We start from the raw sequence: 11,399 nt of genomic DNA, 5'->3' as shown, positions 1-11,399 counted from the left end.
CAAGAGACCAATCCATCTACCCTTCCATCATTTTTTTGGACCTTTAAATTGTAATTCAAAATGTATCTATCGTGTAAGAACAAGCAAGGCCTTTGTAATGCCCCCCGCGTCTTAGTATTTATTGCGACTGTTAAAAATGAATGTAAAACATTGCAGTGTCGCCCTCCAATCAAGTACCTGTCTTTTGCTTCTGCTCCCTTCAACGCTCCCTCTCTCACTCCCTTGCTTTTTGCTTCCCTTCCCTCAGCAACAGCCACACCCTGATGCTTCAGCACCGCTTGGCACCTGCTTAGCGCTCGGCCCGCAAGTGCTTTTCTCCTTTGGTGCATGCTCACATGCTATACTTCCTTTTTGCGAATTTAATAGCATCACATTCGATCGCCAGTTTTGCTCCTCCGGCGCGCCCTCAGTGCGATTACCTTGCCCCAATACTGCCGCACTTACGGTAGCTTCTTTTGCGGTGGGAGGGTTCACAGGGCCCAACAACAGCGCTCATTGTAAGCCGCAGTTCTCTCCACTGTCTGATTCTCCTTGTACCTAAGCGCCGCTTGCACAGCACTGCTTCTCGAACCGGCAGGTAAGAAACGCCCCAAAACCCGTTTGAGTTCCTTGCGTTGACTTCTAAAATATCGTTTCGGGTATTCTGTTGCAGCTGTAGAGAAAGGCGAAAGTTTCGCGAATTTTCATGAATAGGAGGGAGACCTCATGAGAATGCTGGTGGCGTCGCTGTCCCTAATCCTGTGTGCTCGACATGTGCAACAATGTGTTAAGGAGCCGGGATGGGTTTGAAGTTGCAGCAGTGTCACGCTATTAATATAAATTAGGGGTGGCCATTTTTCAAATGCCCCTTTCCGTTGATCTCCCTGTGAATACCTGTCTTGCTTTCTGAGTGCTGGTGCGCTTTTTGCGCAGTCGCGACAGTCCGCAGCCGGCCGGCGCCTTTTGTTCTGGTCCACGCCTGTGAGGTGCTGAAATCGGCGTGTCTCCCAGACAATCACTGCCGCGCAAGCTTGAAAATGCGAATGTGCACGTCATTTCATTTCAACTTGATCTACAATTTGTGTCTTTATGGTTCATGGGGTGAGCATGTATTGAGCTCATTCAGACTATAGCTGGCCTGTCGCATCTGAATGTCCTTGCAGCCATTGGTAGTGATTCTCCACACCTAAATATAGGTGAAGATACAACAACATCATATTTCAGTTTTGGATTATTTTAATCGTCAGTGAAGTGAAAATGATTATGACGATGTGGATTTCTTTTTCCCACTTGTGATGAACTGACAAGCTGAATGTATATGTCCTCCCTCCCTGCCACCAAACGTGCACAACTGTAGATTTCAATTGAAAATATTCCATAATGAGAATAAATACGTGCTGACATTCCTAGATATTGAGGGAAATGATGCATTCCCTTGCATGGGGTGTTGTACTTGTAGTGCAGCTGGCTTGTAGATATGGTTCATTTCAGGGTCAACTTTACAACTGAGAACAGATGACACCAAACCGTTCATATGAATGGATGTGTTGTATGGTGCAAACTGTACAGTACGTCTGGCAAGGAAAAGCCCAGAAGCATTAACTCCTCCCAGTATTACCTCCTTTTAAAGAGGTATTTCCTGCATGTGTGCTGCCATTGACTTGTCACTTCTCCTATAAGGACACACCCATTTGAGAGCATATTGAGACTAATCACTGGCAAGGTAAAGAAAATTACCCCTGACACACCTGATTTTTTTTTTTTTTTTTGCCTCAAAGAAGTATTTAAAATATGAGTTTTGGGCTTTGAAGCTTTCAACCAATCGAAACATCTATCCCTGCACTCAGCAGTTGAGACTTCTTGGCAGCCGAGCCGTCATTTGGACCAGATGAAAGCGATCTTTCATAGAATGACACTTTGATTTAGTTCTGCTGCTTTGCAGAAAAAGAAATGTTTTTTTTTTCACTTTATTTAGTAAATCCTTTGAGCCACTTATTACACAAGACCCGTATATATACATATATATTTAAATTCGAGAGAGAGAGAGAGAGTGTGTGTGTGTGTGTGTGTGTGTGTGAAAACACACACACACACACACACACACACACACACATATATATATATATATATATATATATATATATATATATATATATATATATATATATATATATATATATTATTATTATTTATTTTTTTTCCAATTGAAAAAAGAAAGCTGGAACACGATATGCCTTGCAAGATCAGTGAAACAGTTGATAATCAGAGGGGTTGCTCCAATGAAAATGGCCAGGTGTAATTGAGTTGGTAGGTGTATTGTAGCTCCGCATTGAGGCTGTTTGATGGCTTAGATTGGTTTCTGTTGGTTGTCTCTGCCATTCTTTTCACTCTATCGGTGTCTAATGCAAGCTGGCAGGGCGATTTTTTTTTTCCATGATTAAGGTTGGGAAAAGTCCCTAATCCATATACGTCACAGGAATGCAACCTACTGACCTGCATAGGAACTCTCTTCTGTATATCACTAACCAAATTGTTTAGTTTGTCAAGTAGAAGGTTGACAGTCATGGGAATTGTCTATTCAGCAAAGATGCTTCAATGTGACTGTTATGTTTATATGTTTAAGGTCATTGTCACGTATCAAAGTCCATATCGGAAGCTCGTTTGCTGCAGAAATCTTCGAAGGTTCGAGGACCCTGACACCCGCATAATAGCAAGTCATGGGCCGGCTCGCAGGCGGCCACTCAAACGAGCCCTGACAGCCAGTGTCACATTCCATTCCTCACGGGCGATGCCCCTCAACAGAGAGGACACTCATCCGGGGCATTCTTCCTCGGAAATTGGCATCTAAAAATCTGGGTTTTCTGGCTGACCAGCTAGGAATGTTTTTTTGTTTTTTTTCTTTGTCAGAAAGAAAAAAATATCTGCTTGCTTTATACTTTTCAATAGAACAAAGCTCTTGAAATATGTAAAGAAATTGGGATTCTGTGATGGTATGTACAGTATGTGTGTGAGTGCTAACATACAGACTGATGACATGTAGACAGTTTTTTTTTTTCTCAGAGGCTTTGCACACCCAATTACTAGAGAAGAATTTTGGCAGCTGTGCCATTGACGTCTTCTGGGTAATGTTATGGCTTCCGCCTGATTCTATATATGACCAGCTGTGTGAACTTAGCTCTATCATGCAGCTCATGCTTGCAGAACCTTTTGTGCATTCCCAACTTGTTTGGAGTATATTGAATACACTGTGTAAACATCTTTTTTTTTTTTTTTTTTTTTTTTTTACTCACAGAATTTAGGAAGGAGAACCGAGACAAATATACAGCAACAAAAAAAGTGACTGCCGAACAAGTAAATCACCCATCTTTTAACTGTTTTAAAGTCAACCTACCACAGCGTAATCTTTTTCATTGCTTAACTGATCCATTCTTTCTGACAAACATCCAAAGTAAAGTTGCAGGCTCATCTCTGAGAAGAGACCTCAGTTAGCCTGATGTTTAGTGTCTCCGCGACACTACACTGGGCCATTATGACTTCCAGATGTGGTGGCTAAACGGCATGAAAGTTTGCTTCTTGTCCTCTGGCGTTCAACGCTGGCTGGTCTGCTCGGAGGAATGAATGAGCTCAATTGTTGAAATATTCACTCCGTATCTGGTTCATCAAAGCTTTTATGTTTTTACATCTCTCTATTAGAATGTTTCCACTCTGTGCATTAGGGAGATGGGTCGGAATGTAATACCGTCGGGGCACGTCTCAGAGGAGTTCGAGCAAATGAACTCTTAGGGCCTGACACATTTTAAGCATCTCACAGATTGACGTGGGCTGTTTCTGCATGTGCGGATGCAGGGAAATAGCCAATCGAAGGGAGGCTGAGTGGAACTCTCAGATCAGGGGTGTAGTTTGCTACCACACTCTATGCATACCGGGAGCATTATCAGTCACAATTGTAGCATTATTTAGTACAGTATATTATAGACAATATTGTCATTCACTAACATGTATGGGAGTAATGTGTGCGCGGGAATTAATGTGGAGGTTGCTTACATTAATTTGTATTTCATTTTGGTTTGTTCTGTTTTATTTAGTGGACATTCGGAAGATTTGTGTTGTGTCGATTACGGACCATTTGCTTTCTCTTTTGTATGAATATTTGTTCCTGGTTAGCTCATTTAAATAATACGAAAGAGCGAGGAAAGTCGTGGTGGTGGTGTTCATCTATTATTAGTCGCCTTCCAACTAAATAGATTCTATTTAGTAGGAAATATTAATCACAGCTTAAACGTGATTGGGAGGTGCGTTTGTTCGCTGCATAGTGAAACGGCATAGTGAATGCGGCTCACTGCTTTACTTTCCAGAACCTGCGCGATGACGTCATTGCACAGCACGCAATTACGGAATAGTTAGTTTCAATAGCGATAATGTGACATTGTGGGCAAATCGCGAGTTATCCGAATAGCACTGATGAGAAACTGTGGGCCCCTCCATCATTTGTTGTCCATTCCCACCCCAGATCCATTTACAGGTCTCACAGTAGCGCTGTCAAGCCAGTGTGACACAAAACCACAGGCAATGGTGGTGCAATGTGAACACAGCAGCTGAGTGTGTACAAGTACCCCGATGTTACACCCAGTCTCGGGGAACTGGGGCATAACATGCGTGTGCTCCCCCGTCCACACTCTCACCACCAGAAAAGACCCGTGAAAGTAAAGAGTATTGAACAAAAACAGCAGTTTTCATTGTATTCAGAGGGAGAGCAAACAAACAAAATAACAAAAACAAAAACAATCTCCTAAATCCCTAACTAGCTAGCCAAACAAAAAGGAAACGAATGACAATTGGCTCAACTATCTACCTAACGCAAAAACAGGAGAAAAAGGGTTAAACAGAAATGGCGTCTCCCTCCTACCACTGCTCTATTTACACATTATTTACACCTAACAAACACAGCGAACAACACTAATTCACACTATTCGTAACAGTCCCTGAAACGTGGCGTTTTCTGGCGGCCGGATTACCGGAGAGAGACAGAGCTCTGTCTGCGGGCTGTTTAAGTACGACAGCAATTAGGAGAGCCAGCCAATGGGAGGACACCACCTGCACACAATTGACTCACTCCAACCAAAAGGCACACACACACGCACGCGAACCAAGGAGAGAACACAGCAGAACACATACAAAAACAACCTATGACCCGCGGGTCGTAACACCCAACCAAAAGCATCCTATCCACCCTGCAGGAACAATTGAACTGTTTAATGATGGTCTTCATTTCCTGTTTGAGACATTGAGAACAGTAACTCAGTTTGGTGTTGGATTTTAGTTTTTCATGAAAATCTCTTGAGAACCCCAAAACAACGTTCTTACAGTAGTTTTCCATTTGCAGTTATTTTTCAAGAATCCACTTTGCGGCAGTTTTCAGTGCTCATCTGTGAATTTGCCAAGCACCTCCCATACACCCCCCCGTTCTCCGACTGTGTTGTTTACCACTGCCCTCAGAGTGTACGCAGGGCCCCCCTCTCCAAGGCAACCCCCGCCATGGAAACCAGCCCCTCAACGGAATGCCCCTCATGAAGCAACAGTTCCTTGAGCCGGAGCCTGTCCTTCTCACCTGCAGACTACTGAGCAGTGGACAACCCAAAAAGCAGATTTTCATTTTGCTTTTGGGAATCCCTCAAGTGGGGCCGAACCTTTGACCTGAGCCCAGCACAGTAATTGGCGTTACCATGGTGATAATTGTCTGTTCTCGAGCCAACAAGTGTGGGCTGTGTTCAGTCCCTTTTTTTCCTTCAGTCTCTTTCAGACTAATGTCACAGAACAGTGATGGTGGGGGTTTTGTGGGTGTCTGACGGGACTTGACGGTTTCTGCTTGGCACATTATGTCTCCTCATAAATCCTGGTCAAAGAAGCTGCCACTGGCATTGTTTTACAGCATCGACAGATGTGTGACCTCCAAAGAAGCGCTGTGTCTCTGTCCCCCTGTAACACTTTCCAAGTGCTTACAGTAATTTCTAATAATTGGACTAGTGCTAAGTTCGTCTACTAGAGAAGTGATTAAATAAAAACCAAATAAATGATCACGGACCAGGGAAAATAAGTTTAACAGCCGGCTTATTTTAGTTGAAAAGAAAACACACAATTAACATACAGCAACATACACACAGATAAACATAGAATTCAACATGAGAGTGAGAAAATACAAGACTATTTCCCTCTTCTGTTGATTTTGGTTATCTACCTTGTCTATTTTAACTTATTTAGTTTAAATTGACTTCTTTCTCAACCCGGGTTGTTATATTTTTAATTCGAATTTTATGTCTTTAATCTGTTTTGAGTACACTCTAATTTCAACCATTTAGTATTATTGTTGTTTTACAAAAGAATAATACTTCACAGCATTTCCATGGGAATACAAGTGACAACGTTCAAGTCCAACAATTCGCGAATGCGTAACGTCAAATGCTCGTTGTCTGAGGTTCCAAGATTAAATCCCGATTTATAGTTCTTCTGGACGTCCTGAATGTTCGATCCTTATAACTGTAATCCACAGTGGTGAAGGGAAAAATGGATCAATCCTACCAGGTTCGTGGCAATGTTCAGTTGTGTCCAAGTTCTGTTGCTCCCGCACGAGGCACGATCCGCGGAGCTCAAGGGTAGCTCGCCATCTTGAATCGCACAACTTGGAAGTCCACCGTCAAGACTATATCGTTCAGTGGGTTTGAACCGATTTAAAGACGTGGAAGACAAGTTGTGAACCGGACAAAAATCCTTTGTCGTGGCAAAAAGAATTAACAAAAGAGTTCCATTGACTTTTTTTTCTCTGTGTTTTCTCAAAACTTCTCGCTGTGATATAAATACAACCGCGACTTCTCCAACAGCCAGAACGGAAAAAAAAAAAAATCAAGTGCGCAATCATGGTCACGTGCCCATCCTGCTACGCGACGTTCAAAATAAAAATTAAGGGTCATTTAATCATTTAAATTGACCATAAAAATAATAATACCAAATTATATTTGGAATGTTTTAATCTTTTAACACGCTTTTCAGTCATGCTAATCTATTTTGTGTTTACCAGGAAGTAATTTATGACTATTTTATTAATAGACTTTTACTTTGGAAGGTCCGTCTTAACCAGGGTTACACCCTCCCCACTTAAATCTATGCAAGTCCCTTTTGCATAATGCACAGGAATGCACAGGTTAAATGACTTTTATTTCGTGAGTTTCAATAGAACCAGTAACAGCTTCACTTAAGCTCTGGAACAAAGATTGAACTATACTAATAAGTGGATTCCCTAATTGGGGATAGGTCAATTGTTTGGGTTTCGCTCTTTCTCTTGAAGATCTTCTGACAACTTGGTTTGTTTCAGAATTAGTTTCTTCATCATTATCTTTCAAAGCTTTTGTGTCATCTTCTTCAGTTCGGTTTGTCTCTTTATCAGTCTTTGAATTTGGATCATTGCCCATTTCCTTCGACTTAGTATTAGGTTCTCTTTCGGCTTCAAGTGTCAGTACATTCTCTAGTTCTGAAGACTTTTTCATTTCAGGCAATCTATCAATTTCAGGTGATTTGTCAGTTTCGTGTAAGTTGTTTGATATATCAGGAACATCTGATTCAGAACTTTCATCAGAATTGTTAGGATGTGTCCTGGGAAGCACTACCTTGTATTCCTCAAGCGACCTAAAAATCTCCCGTGGAGGACCCGAAGGGTGATACAGGGGGTAGTTGTCCTCTTCCTCAGAATTATGGTCAAATTCAGGATAGTCACAATCAGGCATTGGGCGTCGCCGTGTGCTTGGTCGACTGAGCTTCTCTGGTATTGCAGGAGGAGTCATAGGAGCAGTTGGCAAAAATCCACATGGTAACAAAAGGTCTCTGTGAAGAGTTCTCGTAGGACCATTCTGATGCTCTGGACTTACTACATACACAGGCAGGTTATCCTTTTGACTCATCACCACATGGACAACAGACTCCCATCTATCAGCCAGCTTGTGTTTACCCCGAAGTCGGACGTTCTTCACAAGCACACGGTCACCAATATTTAAGACAGATTCAGTTATGTTTTTGTCATATCTGGTTTTATTGCGTTCAGCGGCTTTAGTTGCACTTTTGATAGCCAGTTGGTAACTCTCTTGCAGGTGAGATTTGAGAGCTTTGACATACTGTGAATGTGATTGTCGCAGTTGCTGGTTCAACGGAAGATTAAAGGCAAGGTCTATTGGTAGTCGAGGCTGTCTACCAAACATTAGCTCATAAGGAGTAAACCCTGTACTGTCATGTTTGGTACAGTTATAGGCATGGACAAGTGGCTTTACAAAGTCACGCCAATGACTCTTGTCTTCATCTTTCAGGGTACCCAGCATGTTTAGTAACGTCCTATTGAATCTTTCCACAGGGTTTCCTCTGGGATGATAGGGTGAAGTTCTAACTTTCTGTATTCCAGCTAGGTCACAGAGTTCTTTAATAGTTTTTGATTCAAAGTCCGTCCCTTGGTCACTGTGTAGTTTCTCTGGAAAACCATAGTGGATGATAAAATTTTCCCACAGAGCCTTGGCTACAGTTCGAGCCTTTTGGTTTGGTGTAGGGATCCCAACAGCATACTTGGTGAAAAAGTCTGTGATTACAAGGACATTCTTTGTGGCACTGCGGTCTGGTTCAATGGACAAAAAGTCAATGCACACCAATTCGAGAGGTCTGGTAACCTGTATGTTTACCAGGGGTGCAGCTTTTTCTGGCAGTGTTTTTCGACAAACACACCTGTGACAACCTTTGATTTTTTTCTCTATGTCTGAAGCCATTTTTGGCCAGAAGAATCTGGTTCTGGCCAGATCAAGAGTACGGTCAAAACCAAGATGGCCCATGTCATCATGTAGACTTCTCAATACCATAGGTCTCAGGCTTTCAGGAAGAATGAGTTGATACTGAGTTTCACCTAGGTTCCTCTTCCGGTACAGAATACCATTCTGCAGCTCAAGCTTGTTTAGCTCACGTAGATACATGGAAAGTTGGGGAAGTTCATTCCGTACTGTAGGAGAACAGGTTTCACCTGTTTCGAGTTGGTGTATGATTTCATTTATTGAAGGGTCATTTCTTTGACTCTGTCTTAAATCCTCTTCTGACATGCTTGGGATGACAGAAAGGGCATCACGCTGACCAAACTCATCAGGAATAGCATCAGCAGACATAGACAAAGACATTACAAGTGGGCAGGTGAGAACATCGCAGTTGGAGTCAAAAGACTGGAAGACCAGATGTTTTTCACAGATTGCTCTGACTGTCTGAGGAGGAATGTCAGTGAAAGGGTCTGAACCAGGTAGATGATGTTGTACAAATTGATGAATTCTCTCTTGCTCTTTTATTGAAACACTATCGTTGACTGGTTCGGGGTGAGGACGACGGGATAAACCATCTGCATCAGCATTCTGTTTTCCTGCTCGGTATCGAAGATGGAAATCGAAGGATGAAAGGGCAGATAACCAGCGATAACTTGTTGCATCTAACTTAGCGGTGGTCAAAATATAAGTTAGAGGATTACTGTCAGTTACTACAGTAAAAGGACTGCCATACAAGTAATCGCAGAATTTTTCGGTTACAGCCCATTTGAGAGCAAGAAATTCAAGTTTGTGAGCAGGGTAACGGCTTTCACTCCTTGATAGTCCTCTGCTCGCGTATGCAATTACTCGCATTTCTCCATCCTGTTCTTGATAAAGGGCTGCCCCCAGCCCGGTCGTACTGGCATCTGTATGTAGTACATAGGGCAACTTGGGGTTGGCAAATCCCAAAACTGGGGCAGAAGTCAGTTTGTTTATTATGGTTTCAAACGCTTGCTGGCAACTTTCTGTCCATCTTTCGCCAAAAGGGGACTTCGGCTGATAATACTGCAGATCCTTGGACTTGGACTCATTGCTCTTCCTCAGCGGTGGATATCCAGCAGTAAGATTGGTAAGAGGTTTAACAATTTTAGAAAAGTCTTTTATAAACCGTCGGTAATAACCGGCAAATCCCAAAAAGGAACGGAGCTCTTTCAAATTCTTGGGAGTTGGCCATGTTCTTAAAGATGCAACCTTTTCAGGGTCCGTCTCAACACCGCGTTGGGAAACAATATGGCCCAAATACTTCACAGAAGTCTGGAAGAACATACATTTTTCAAGTGATAACTTCAGACCATATTCTTTGAGACGATTGAGCACATGGAAAAGACGAGCCTCATGTTCTTCAAGCGTATCTGAAAATATGATGAGGTCATCTAGAAAAACGAGGACTTCTCGTAGGTTGAGGTCACCCATACATTTCTCCATCAATCGTTGAAATGTACTGGGAGCATTCGTAACACCCTGAGGCATTCTGTTGAATTCATAGAATCCCAGTGGGCAAGTGAAAGCTGTTTTGTGCTTATCTGTCTCTTCAACTTCAATTTGATAGTATCCGCTCTTGAGATCAAGGACTGAGAACCACTTAGATCCTGTGAGAGTCGAAAAGGCTTCCTCCAACTTGGGAAGTGCGTAGGCATCCTTGATTGTGTTCAAATTCAGCTTTCGGTAATCAACACAAAGTCTTACATCTCCATTCTTCTTCCTTACCACAACTATTGGCGAGGAAAATGGTGATTCAGACTCACGTATTATTCCTGCTTCACTCAGCTCTTTCAAGTGCTGGCGTACAGCATCAAGATCTTGCGGTCTTATTGGACGAGGTCTGTGTTTGAAAGGACTTTCATCACTTAATTTTATTTGGTGCTTAACTTTGCTGGTGCATCCAAAATCTGTGTCATGTAGTGCAAACACTTCAGGCATAGAACTCAACTTTTCTGTAATCCGCTCCTTCCATTCGGCAGGAACTGGAGAATTTGAAAAGTTTAGATTCAGGTTAGTGGCTTTCAAGTTAGATTGTTGATTGGGTTGCACTATCCCGTGCACAGGGTACATTTCTGCAATGACACTTTTTGCAGGAATGCATATGTCATGTTCACTTTCATTTCTCAAGACCACTGCAAGCTTTTGTGAGCGCTTTTCAGGAAGACTTAGTAAACAATTGGTGACCATAACACCACCGGGCAAGGAGGATGTGGAGGGAGACTCGACCACTATCCACTTCCCTGGCGCTTCAAGGTTTACATGTACATTGCCTTCCAAGACTCGACTTTGGCCTGCAGGAAGAATTTCAGGCTCTTTTCCAGACAGAGTGACAAGCCCAAGACTGCCGTTGTCTTCCATTTTTTGTCTTTGTTGTAACACGCTTAGCACCACTCTGTATCCATGTGGAAGAACACTTAAATCTGTGTCAGTCAAAAGAAGACCTTCAAAAAGAGGGTCAAGCGTGTTAGTGCCAATCAAAAGAGAGGATTGGACACTAGAGCGTGTATCTGGAACAATTAATGCAAGGGAAGACACAGTGAGTTCAGTCCCAAAACAATCCTTTGGAAA

At 42.5% G+C, this 11,399-nt stretch overlaps 1 protein-coding gene across 1 annotated transcript in view; it reads left to right on the top strand.

The window, feature by feature from the left end:
* Positions 1-227: 227 nt before the first annotated feature.
* Positions 228-11,399, top strand: part of LOC148427030 (uncharacterized) — a 46,883-nt gene continuing 35,711 nt past the window's right edge. Inside the window, exon 1 of the mRNA XM_088409075.1 lies at positions 228-577. The gene's annotated coding sequence lies outside the window, so the exon portion shown is untranslated. The remainder of the gene's footprint in view (positions 578-11,399) is intronic.

Source organism: Hippichthys cyanospilos, chromosome 2 (genome assembly GCF_059441005.1).
Source record: "Hippichthys cyanospilos isolate Australia breed blue-spotted pipefish chromosome 2, RoL_Hcya_1.0, whole genome shotgun sequence".
NCBI classification, from domain to species: Eukaryota; Metazoa; Chordata; class Actinopteri; order Syngnathiformes; family Syngnathidae; genus Hippichthys; species Hippichthys cyanospilos.
The sequence above is the reverse complement of the archived record's forward strand: the minus strand, read 5'-3'. Positions and strand labels throughout refer to the sequence as shown.